General features: G+C 39.6%; 1 non-coding gene across 1 annotated transcript; it reads right to left on the reverse strand.

Annotated features, from left to right (window-relative positions):
• Positions 1 to 5,779: 5,779 nt before the first annotated feature.
• On the reverse strand, positions 5,780 to 5,883 carry LOC147497123 (small nucleolar RNA R71). The gene has a single exon (XR_015197294.1). It is a non-coding gene; the product is annotated as a small nucleolar RNA R71 (small nucleolar RNA).
• Positions 5,884 to 12,144: the final 6,261 nt, after the last annotated feature.

The following is a 12,144-nucleotide window of genomic DNA, read 5'->3' on the forward strand; positions in this document are numbered from 1 at the left end:
GTCCTATCGATCATTCTCCATGTTTATTTATTTGTTTTCTTTTCATCCATACTATGTGTTGTTGTTGTGTAGTGTTAGTTCCAAGTTTCTATGGTCTGAGTTTTGTTGGATTGGTTTAAGTTTCCATGCTCTGACTGGATATATTTTTGGTGATTGTATTGGGACTGGAAGGTTTTGATGACTACATACTTGATAAGGATGACTTCGTACTTGCTTTATTGCCTATAAATCGTAGTTGTACTTTTTGTGTGTATTTGAGATATTACGCGCAATGAGTAAACACATGCATATGAAATTTGAATGAAGTTGTATAGTGTGAATCATTGCAGCTTCGTTCAGCCCAAACAATGAATACAAAAGATCTATATGAGGGGATACTCAACAAAGGTTAGATAAGCCCATGATATGTAAGTTTTGTATTGGAATTGAAGTTGCTATTATGTATATATGAGAGGCTGATGTCTTAAGGAAGCAACAGGTGGTACAATGCTTGGACAACAACATGTAGCTACATCTCTCTCAACCACAATCCTAGTTATCTAGAAGAGATTGACAAGTAAGAAATTCTCTTTTAACTTGTAGAGAATAGTTTGTAAGAAAATATCCAAAACCATAAAATTAGAAAGTGATACTAAAGGCTACATTTGAGAAGACTAGGTATTTTGTGCTTTTTAGAGACTCGCACTTGCTTCCGTTCGATAAGGTTATTTTGCAATCTTTTTGTGCATATGAACAATGAACTATTTGGCTTGCTTGGTACATTTCTTCTTGCTTTACATAAACAAGGTCAGCCCCTTTTTTAGATTTTTAAAGTTAATGAAAAGTGGTCATGTAAGAAAAAATGGAAGGAAGCTTTGTGTATTAGCATCATATGAGCATATAATCTAGCTAACGTGTAGAATTTAATTTTATTTGTTCAGGCTGCTAATGTACAACTCCATAAATTTGAAGGAAAAGGAGAGGCAGGACCTGCAAAACATTTCGTCGATTGAACTGTGACTTGCAAAACCGTCGATTAAGCATATATCTTTATGGTATGAACAACGCTTCAGCTTCATTTTTGTTAAAGCTCCTTATGCAAATGACAAGTCTTTACTGATACTACATACTACATTACTTTGATTCTCAGCCACATAATAAATATTAAAAGTAACTTACAAACTGTGTCCATTTGAAATGTAGCTTATATTTTTTCATCTTATGGGTTCTGTCACAATTTTAATGAATAATTGATTTATGTTGTATTAGTGTCTCAAGTTCTAGAATAGTTGGGTTTAGCTTATTTACCATGGAGTTCATGTTGAGGTTTTATACCAAGGTCACATTTGAGATCTTATTAAAAATTAAGGTGTTGTTTCATAATACACTCTTGGAGAGATGATCTTCCTGTATATGTGGTGTTAGTTTGTACTTTGAACAAATGTTCATACTTTGTTAAAGATAGCCTATATATATTTCCTTTGCCCATGTTCTAAGTGCATTTGACATAGCTCTGCTTTGACAGTTTGATAGGGCATTGTAGGGGGGATTTCCCGTCACTGAATAGATGACACGTGTGTGAAAAAATATCCTAAGACTATAAATGTCCAGAATGAGACGAGGACCATCGGATCAGTTCTGTGAATAAGTGATCTCGTGCTTAGCACGAGTGTTTAGTAGACATGTGCTAGGCACATGATTGCTCGCCTTCAAACATAACAGTTACCCCAGTCGTTAGGAACTGATATAGACAGTTCCTGAATAGAAGGAAACTGAAGATGGTGATATTTGATGATAAGGAAAGAATCGTGATGACATATCTTAAGAGTTACCGTTTAAATATAATCTTCCCATACACGATGGGACATTATGATCAACAAGGAAACTTACCTCTCACAATATATGGTCTAGATTCAAACTTTCATATGAAGAGGAATCCTAATAGGAAGACAGAGTCTAAAGATCGAAGGGAACTCACAAGCGGTGAGGACATCCCTAACCCTAGGACTCTCGTCACCCTTCCTATATAAACCATAGGGATTCGCTCTTAGGAACTACACAAAATAGGGTTTGATTCTCCAATAGAACAAAGGAGATACGTAAGCAGCCATCAAACGGTTCAACTCTGAACTTACCATCATCTCATCCCTTCTCTATTTAGCAAAGGATTCCAGATCATAAGGCACAGAGGAAGATCAGGGGATACTTGGAATTTCCCCTACATCTTTTGGCGACGTCTGTGGGGACGAAAGTAGGTAAATATTCATTGCAAACAATTAATTTATTCTAAAAACTCTTACTGCTGTGATAACAGGAGCAAAGAAAACAAAAGGTAGTGCTACCACGCGTAGCATCGCCATCAGAGAAGATGTGCACAAGATGCATGAAGGGGGTGAGAATGTTGATCATCAAGATGTGAATGATCCCCCCCCAAAGACCTATGACCAGCAACGATGAAGCAGTTGTTCCCGGAGCAAGTCCCAGAAATAACGCTCAGGAGGAACGTCAGAATGACGAAAATGTTGTCCTCACGAACCCAGAGTCTGTTTAGGCGAGTTAGGTGGTGCAGGCTCTAGAACAGCAAAGGAGCAACCTGGAGCGAGAATTACAGCTACTAAGGCACCTATATCAGTCTGACACTGGAAAGGAGCCACTCATCGATCTCGATGATGACGACCCTTCGGAAGGAGCTCGTACTAGGATCCCAAGGAGTGGGGACCTAGTTCAGCGAAGCTATCTGAGTCAGAATATAACAACTCAGATGAGGACTCAGGAACAGCCCCAAAGCTAGAGTCCACTGACCAGGATCGTGATGTCGACCTTAGACACTGAAAAAGAACTTAGAACAGGAAACTTTCTACCAAAGAAAATGCATGGGAAACTAAGAAGAATGACCTGATCCGTCAGATGCATCGTATGACAGGCAAAGGGAGAAAAATGCAAGACTCCCTTATTCAATCTGCCATAATGGGGGCAGGCAGATCTCTTTTTGCATCACGAGTGATGAGGAAGCCATATCCTCGTGGGTACAGATAGCCAAAGTTTAGTGTTTATAGTGGCAAGTCAGATCCGGTGGATCACGTGTTCAGGATCGTGCCACTATGAGACAATATGAGAGATATGACCATGTCATGTGTCAGGAGTTCAAAGCCTCCCTGTCTGGATCTACGCTCCAGTGGTATCATAGATTACCTAAGCATCATATTAGGTCCTTGATAAGAGCCCAAAACTGTAGTTTTAACCCCTTAGCAGTCATACTTTTAGACCAATTATGTGAATAATAAGTAAGAGTTAAGACTGATTACGTGTTTTTATGTATTTCGGGCTTCAAAATCAATTGTAATGCGAGGAATGTGCCACTTTGATGAGATAAAGGAGCAATGGTTGGTTACTAAGGAGTTCGGTGATTAAAGGCCAAGATTCAAGAAGACAAAGCCTTTGTAAAGCCTGGTCAAAAGATGAAAAGTCAAAGTCCACGCGGTAAACTTGCAAGTACAAAGTCAACAGAACTTCCGAAGACCATATCTTTAGACTCATACCTCGGAATTGGGCCTACCTTATGTCAAAACGACCGGCTCGGAAACAGCTTTCCAATGGTCCAAGCCTTGACCAAATCAGAGGAGCAGAAGTGGACGAAAAGTCTGTTGAAGCGAACTGCAGCTGAAGAGGCCTTTTTGGACTGAAAGAATTGGGTTTTGGGCCTGATTCTCTGGCCCAAAACATGGCTCCAAGCCCATGCACGATTTTTGGATCTGGATGTATAAAAACAAAAGCTTCACTCTTTGTTAATGGTAGCTAGTTAGACCTAAATTAATATATAGAATTCTAGATCTGTTTTAATTAATTAATTAAGTTTTAGTTCCATTACAATTCTTGTTTTAGATTAAATTCTTGAATGATTGTTCTTGATTGATTAGATAAATAAAATAGTTATTATTCAATTTCGTTCTTGTCATTTCCATTCTATATCTAATTTAAATTCTTGTTCTTATTCCATTCCAGCCATTAAATTAGATTCATTATTGTTTAATTAAGTAATTCTCAATTTCTTACATTATGTTTAGTTTAGATTCAATGGAAAATGTTAGTTTGATGACTCAAGGCTAAAACCTCCATTAGAGGGGTTGATGAAGCCTTGATGAAAACTTAGTGGTTAGTATAGAATTGGTTGTAGAATCTATTCCACTCTAGAAGGTTGTGTTTCGCCATGAGAATGGGTGGACGACCTCACATGCTAGTTAGTATCCGGTAGGAATGCCATGAACACTAGGGATTAGACTCGAAATTCTTGCCGTGAAAAACGCGTAAGAATCGAGAGATCGACAATCTATACTAGGTTAGTAAGTTGGATTCGAGGTGGATTTAATTCCCTCTATTTCTTTATCTAGAGTCAAACAATCGTATTCCGTAGCTTTCATAGATTAACTTTAGTTTATATTATATCTTGTTATTTAAATTAACGCGTCTTGTTAGCAAAACATTTCGTAAAGCTCTCATTGACTTAAGACTGATTTCTTTGATTTAGAAGACAATCCATGCTAGGGAACTAGGAGTGGAACGAACTTCCTACTCCACTTAGTGCAATTCGCATCGAGAGTATAAGCTTTGATAATTGAGAAACTAAAAGATAGTTTTAGTTTACTTACGGATTGAATTCATCGTTCATTTCGTAGGTAAACTATACATTTTATAGTTATCAAATGGCGCCGCTGCCATCTTAGTTGCACTTTAGCATTGTTTTCATAGTAGAAGTAGTCATTTTTAAGTCCCATTAAACCCACCCACCCTTGTTTGTTTCATACTGTGGTTGCCCATTTCAGCGTTGACAAATTCCGCGAGAAAATACACGGAGCGCGCCCGCGCCCAAGGAGAGCGCGACCCGCGCTAAGTTACTGGAATTTTATCTACCATCGAGGCGCTGCTTCATACCAAAGCGCGACCGCCAAACACTGGAACTTCGACTTCACTTGATCGAGCGACCGCCCCCATTGGAGCGCGACCATACTCTAAAACAACGTAATCTGAAAATTACTCGAGCCGATGAAGGCCTATCTGCCTATACGAGGCCCGCCTGTTAAATTTTTCGGATTTCGCGGCAGTTTTGATTCAAACTTTGATCTTTCATATTTTTCAGTGTTCTAATCTCTTATATATACGAACACGCTGCACCACAAGACACTATTCATAAGCGAAGCAAGGGCCTTAATCGTATTCCTTTCTTCCATACCTCGATTTCGGTTAGAGGTTTTCTACTAGTATATCAGAATTGTTTGGAGTGTTGCATGTTTAGTTAAGCTCAACTTAGTCTTGCATGAGATTAAGGTCTGGTCGAACAAAAACAACGAACGTAATTACACGGCAACAAACAAGTCTATCTAGTACACCACCCACGACACCTCTAACTACTATCACACACACCATACCTGACATAATGGCTGAAGAAAGAGAGACTCCTCTCTCCGACTTTTACAAAGCCTTGGCGATAGCCCTAAATTGTGCATCGTTCTAGCGGACCGATTGGGGATTTTTGAATCCCCAAACATATTTAATTTGTTACCCGTTTTTCATGGGTTAGACCATGAAAAACCTTATCGGCTTTATCGTGGGGATTGAACAAGTCCTTACAACATTCCATCATCCTACGGTAGGTGCGGAACAAATTAAACTGAGGGTATTCCCTTTCACATTAGCCCGATAAAGGCGTCTTGGTTAAGCGCCAAGCGCTTAATTACGTGGACTCGTGGGCTAAACTTGTTGTTTGTTTATGGAACATTTTTACCCACCCCTAAAGACGGATGAGATGCTTTCCAAGATTCATTTTTTCCGACAGAATCCTCATGAATCATTTTCTGAGGCATGGAATCGTTTCACCGATCTCCTTATGGAGTGTCCACATCATAACTTAGCTAAAGACACGTTAGTTCGTGCCTTTTTCAAAGGTCTTCTACACCACCATAAAGAAGTCCTTGACATAATGAATGGGGGTAGTTTCCTAAGTAAAGGAGCCTCGGAGGCTTACAAATTTTTAGAAGACCAAACTAAGCGGAATAATAATTGGGGGGTAGTGATGATATCCCCGCTTTCCTAGTTCTTCTTCAACAAGAAAGGCCGCGGTATGTTTGAGGCGAAAACCGATCCGAACTTAAAATTTTCGAATCTCTAACTAAAAAGTAGAGGCTATTTCGCTTTCAACAAAAGTCTATCCCGTCATGAATGTAAACTCCAACCCATGTAATTTCTGTTTGAGTCCAGAGCACCACGACGATTATTGTCCTCTAGCTTATGAACAACAACCACGAGAACAAGATAATGTTTACTCTATTAATAACTATCCTATTCCTAACGCCTGGAGACAACATCCCAACTTCGGTTGGAGAAATAATCAACAAGTAACACCTCCGTGGTACAATAATCAAAGCGTTAGGCAAGCAAACAATTATAACCAAGCTCCACCTAGGCAAGGACAAGGACAAGGACAAGGTCAGGGAATTATAATAATTATAACAACCAAGCGCAACCACGACAAGGTCAAGCACAAGGTCAGAATAATTATAATAATTATAATACCAATAGAGGTATCGTTAGGTTAATAATAATAACTATCACAACCCACCCATAAATAATCAACGAGATAGTTCGGTCCACACCACCCGTGACTACTACACCTACACAACCGGATCAGATCGACGCCTTTATACAAGTTACCCAACAACTTTTCCGGACAATGACTCAATCAAACCAACAGATTTTACAATCCATAAATCGGGGCATACAAACGGTTAGCCCAAGCTTAAAAGCCCAACCAAAAGGCGTGTTTCGGGACAAGCAATACCAAACCCTAAAACAAAAACACGGCCTTTGAGGTAAACGGTAATTCTAGCACGGAAACTACAATCGTAGGTGACCTAAATGCCATCACCACTCTCCGCTCGGAAGAGTGGTTGATAACAAAGTAACTACGCCTATAGTTACCCCATCCGTAATCCCTACACCAGATATCGAACTAGATACCGCAATAGAAACTGAGGAGCCTACCACGGTAGAGGTACCAGTTAAATCACAACCAAAGAAACCGAAAGCCAAGGTTACACAACAAGTAGAGCCATATGCGAAATATAGAGCGAAACCACCGTTCCCTCAAAAATTAGCCATGCTAACCAGGGATACAAACTTTGAGGAAATTAGGAACGTTTTCAAGAATCTAACGATAAACCTTCCTTTTCTCGAAGCTATTAAAAAGCTACCTAACCACGCTAAGTTTCTTAAAGAGTTGTGCACTACTAGGCGTAAGACCAACATACCTAAAGGCGCCTTTTAACTGAGCGGTTCCCAACTTTATCCTAAAAATAATGGAATTGTTAAGTACAAGGACCACGGTAAGCCCTATCGTAAAATGCACCTTAGGAGATTCCCCACGACGACCGCTTTATTAGACACGGGGCGAGTGTTAACTTACTCCCATATTACTTGTATAAACAAATATGTCTACGGAAATGCAACCTACAAAAAATAAGCGTTGCAATTAGCGGACAAGTCAATTAAGTATCCTAAAGGTGTAGTGGAAAACGTGCTTGTTAAGGTTCAGGATTTCTACTATCCCGCTGATTTTGTTATCCTCGATACGAAGTCGCTAATGACTCAGACAGATCATTTTAGAGCGCCCTTCTTGGCAACCGCCAATGTGCTTATAAATTGTCGCGATGGAAAGATGTCCTTATCTTTTGGCCATCTTTCCGCCGAGGTAAATGTTTTAAAATGATGAAACAGTTACGGATTCGATGCGTAGATGGGGAGGTTAGCATGATCGAGAGTTTAGCTCAAGATTATTTTAACAACACGTTTCCTGAAAACAATATGTACAAATTCCTTTCTTTTGGAACTTCAGATTTTGTAAATTACTCCTACTTAGAGAAAGTCAACACCATCTTGGAGTCCACACCAATGGTAGACCCGTCGGTTGCTCCATATACTGATTACGATGACTTGCTACCTAAGCAAGTCTTCATTACGCAAGATAAGGACACTTATGAAACATCAATGGACATTCCGTCCACACCAGTGCTTAAACCTCTTCCCCCGGAGTTAAAATATATTCAACTTGATCCGGATGGTAGTCACCCGATAATTATATCTTCTCTGTTAACTAAGGATGAAGAGACATGTTTAATAAGGGTGATTAGGGAACATCGGTCTGCGATTGGTTGGTCCCTAGCCGACATTAAGGGAATTGACCCTAATGTTTGCACTCATCGTATCCATTTGGAGGATAACGCGAAGACTTCTCGCGAACCTCAGCGTAAACTTGAACCCCGCCATGAAAGAGGTGGTTAGGGAAGAAGTCTTGCGATTACTCGATCGCGGGGTATTATATACCCAATCTCCGATAAGCGAATGGGTAAGTCCCATTCATGTAGTTCCTAAGAAATCGGGGGAGTTACCATGGTGCGTAACGGAAGGGTGACTATGTTGTCACTCAAGGTCCTATGAAATGGAGAATCTGTATTGATTACAGACGTTTAAATGCTATGACACGAAAGGATCACTTTCCCTTACCATTTATAGATCAGATGCTAGAACGTCTAGCTGGTCATGCCTTTTATTATTTTCTGGATGGCTACTCTGGCTATTTTCAGATTATTATTGATATTGATGACCAAGAAAAGACAACCTTCACATGTCCCTTCGGAACATATGCCTATAAACGAATGCCTTTTGGCCTTTGTAATGCCCCTGGTACCTTCCAAATGATGTATGCTTCATATATTTAGTGACATGGTAGAGCTTTATGGAAGTGTTCATGGATGATTTTTCTATCTATGGAGACTCCTTTACAGAATCGTTTGTCTAACTCCGTCTAAGGTCTTGACCACGGTGTGAAGAAAAGAGCCTCGCTTTTAAATTGGGAAAAGTGTCATTTCATGGTCAAAAAAGGGCATAGTACTAGGTCATATTGTATCTAGTGATGGCATCAAGTAGATAAAGCCAAACTAGATAAGATAGCGATTTACCTAAAACCACGGATTGTCCGCGGAAATTAGAGCCTTTCTAGGCCATGCAGGGTTTTATAGGCGTTTCATTAAAGATTTTTCAAAAAATAGCTAGGCCTTTAACTAACCTCGCTTTTGAAGGATGCAATCTTTGATTTTAATTTTAACTGTAAACAGGCTTTTGAAACCTTAAATGCCGCCTCTAACCATCGCACCTATTATCTGACCTCTTGATTGGTCTAAACCTTTCGAACTCATGTGTGATGCTAGTGACTATGCAAATTGGTGCCGTCTTTGGGGCAGAAACTAGATAATAAGTCCATTGTTATTTATTATGCTAGTAAAACATTAAACGACGCTCAAATCTAAATTATACAACTACTGAAAAAGAATTCTTAGCTGTCATTTATGCTTTAGATAAATTTCGGCCCTTATTTGGTTGGTTCTAAAACTTTAGTTTACACGGACCATGCGACCTTTAGGTACCTTCTTGCAAAGAAGGATGCTAAGCCGAGATTAATCCGATGGATTCTTCTCCGCAAAGAGTTCACATTAGAAATAAAGGACAAAAGAGGGGTCGAAAAACGAAGTTTGCCGACCACTTATCTAGACTTACAAATGACGATAGTAGTGATTCGAGTCCATACCGGACTCTTTTCCCCGATGAGCATTTGTATGCTATTTTTTCATCACCATGGTATGCGGACATCGTGAAATTATTTAGCGGCTGATGTTATGCCTTATAATTGGACAAGAAATGAACGTAAGAAGTTCTTGGCGAGTCAAGTTATACTCTTTGGGATGAGCCCTACCTTTTTTAAGTATTGTGCGGATAAGATTATTCGATTCGTTGCATTCCCCAAATGGGAATATAATGAAGTTCTATAGTTCTGCCATGACAAAAGTGTGGTGGCCACTTTAGCGGAATGAAAATAGCCGCTAAAGTTCTTCAATGTGGATTTTATTGGCCTACCCTTTTTAAGGATGCCCAAGTGCATTGCAAGACGTGTCGTTGCCAACAACTTGGGCGAATCACTGGCGTAATATGATGCCATTAAATCCAATCTTGATAGTAGAAATTTTTGATGTTTGGGGTATTGATTTCATGGGCCCTTTCCCTGTTTCCCACGGTTATATTTATATTCTAGTTGCCGTGGACTACGGTCTAAATGGATAGAGGCCCTAGCTTGCCGTAGCAATGACCATAAGACCGTTGTATTTTTATTAAAGAATATATTTTCGTGGGTTTGGCATTCCTAAAGCCATCATTAGTGATGGTGGAACACATTTTGCAACAGAGTTGTTGCATCCCTAGTGAAAAAAAGTATGGAGTTACACACAAAGTAGCAACTCCTTATCATCCACAAACTAGCGGACAAGTAGAAGTTTCTAATAGGAAATCAAAAAGATTTTAGAAACAACAATAAACCCCGATAGGAAAAGATCGGGTCGTTGCCTATCGGATGCCTTATGGGCATATAGAACTGCTTTCAAAACTCCTATAGGTATGTCTCCCTTTAGACTTGTATTTGGGAAACCATGTCATTTGCGGATTGAATTAGAGCACCGTGCTCGTGGGCTATAAAAAGCCTTAACTACAATATTGATGATGAAGCGGTGTCAAACGCAAGTTACAATTAAATGAGCTTGAAGAAATCCGTAGCGATTCTTACGATCTCGCGAAGGATTATAAAGCTAACATGAAACGTGTTCATGATAAGCATATCTTGCGCAAAGAGTTTGTGGTCGGACAAAAGGTTTTGCTTTACAACTCCCGTCTACATATTTTCCCAAGGAAACTAAAAACCCGTTGGTCTGGTCCTTTTCTGGTTACTGAAGTCACCCCTTACGGGGCAATTACCTTGGTAAATCCCAAGGACAACAGTACCTTTCAAGTTAACGGTCAATGATTAAAACATTTTCGCGAACTTCTGTCCCCTGATATAGAGGAAGTCCTTTTACAGGACCCTATATATGAGGAATGACCCTTGTCATTGGTGTACTTCCTTTCACTTCCATTTAATGGTAAGTGCACCATTAAGGTAATCGGGCCCTCCCTATGGAGTGTGTGGCTGTAAGTACCGGATCCTAAGTCCACGGTTCACATAGTTCACGTTTTCCACTCTTGCATGTTTTCTCGGATTTTTGAGTCATGTTTCTCTATGGTGTGAATTATGTCTTTATTTGCTTAATGTTTTTGCTTATAAAAAAAAAAATAATAATAATAATAATAATTGTTTTCATTTTTAGATATAGATATATATCTAAACCCATAGAACTAGCAATCCAACAAGTCTTGGGAATCTGACTTTAAACGACCCATGTTAAAACAAATTTTGTGTTTAAAAATTTGTTTGGGGGTGGGAAATCAGTCTTTCCATCCGGATTGCTCGAACTTTCTATTTGTGTTGCTTAGGTCCATTAGTATAGTTCATTGGGGGTGACGTCATCTAATTTAGTGTTCATTCGCTCAAGATAACTTACGCCATGCACGCACTTCGAGGCATTTTCCACTATCTTATATGTCACCCACGGTCGGAATAGAGTAGTTTATGGATCATTGGATTGGAAATTCTCTCCTGATCATTTCCATATCTCATTCGCAAAAAATCGGACCGATAACGGCCGGGGAAATTTAGTTTGAAGTCAAGGCTTAAAATTAAAAACGAAAGTTGAAAAATAGAATTGGGCTTTGGGCCAACTCACTCACTATGGCGCCCCGCATCCATCCTCCAAAACTTAATCGCACTTCATCTTCTCAAACCGACTTTCACTAATTAAACCCTAGCAACCAAAAATTCAAAAATAAATAAATAAAAGTAAAAATAGAATACATCAAAATAGAAACACCACCCACGCCCTTTGTGAAACACCAACACAATCTCCAACCGTTTCCAGCAAGAAAACACCCACCAATTCAAGTTTTCAAACCTGCCACCGTGAACCACCACCGCCACCACCATTGTTTCTCGTGTTTTTATCAAACTCGCCTCCCCACAGGCTACAAAACCATTAGTTATCTAAGAAACTTCAATGGCGCTACGACGAAGAATGTTGCCGGAGCACGCGTTTGAGGCCGACCATTTCGCACCATTTTATGACGCCAATATGATTAAGAGGGATTGGAACAGACTGTGGTATTCGACGGAGGAGTTCTATCACTATGATTTGGTAGAAC

The sequence above is a fragment of the Coptis chinensis genome, chromosome 5, assembly GCF_015680905.1.
Source record: "Coptis chinensis isolate HL-2020 chromosome 5, ASM1568090v1, whole genome shotgun sequence".
In the NCBI taxonomy this organism is placed as follows: domain Eukaryota; kingdom Viridiplantae; phylum Streptophyta; class Magnoliopsida; order Ranunculales; family Ranunculaceae; genus Coptis; species Coptis chinensis.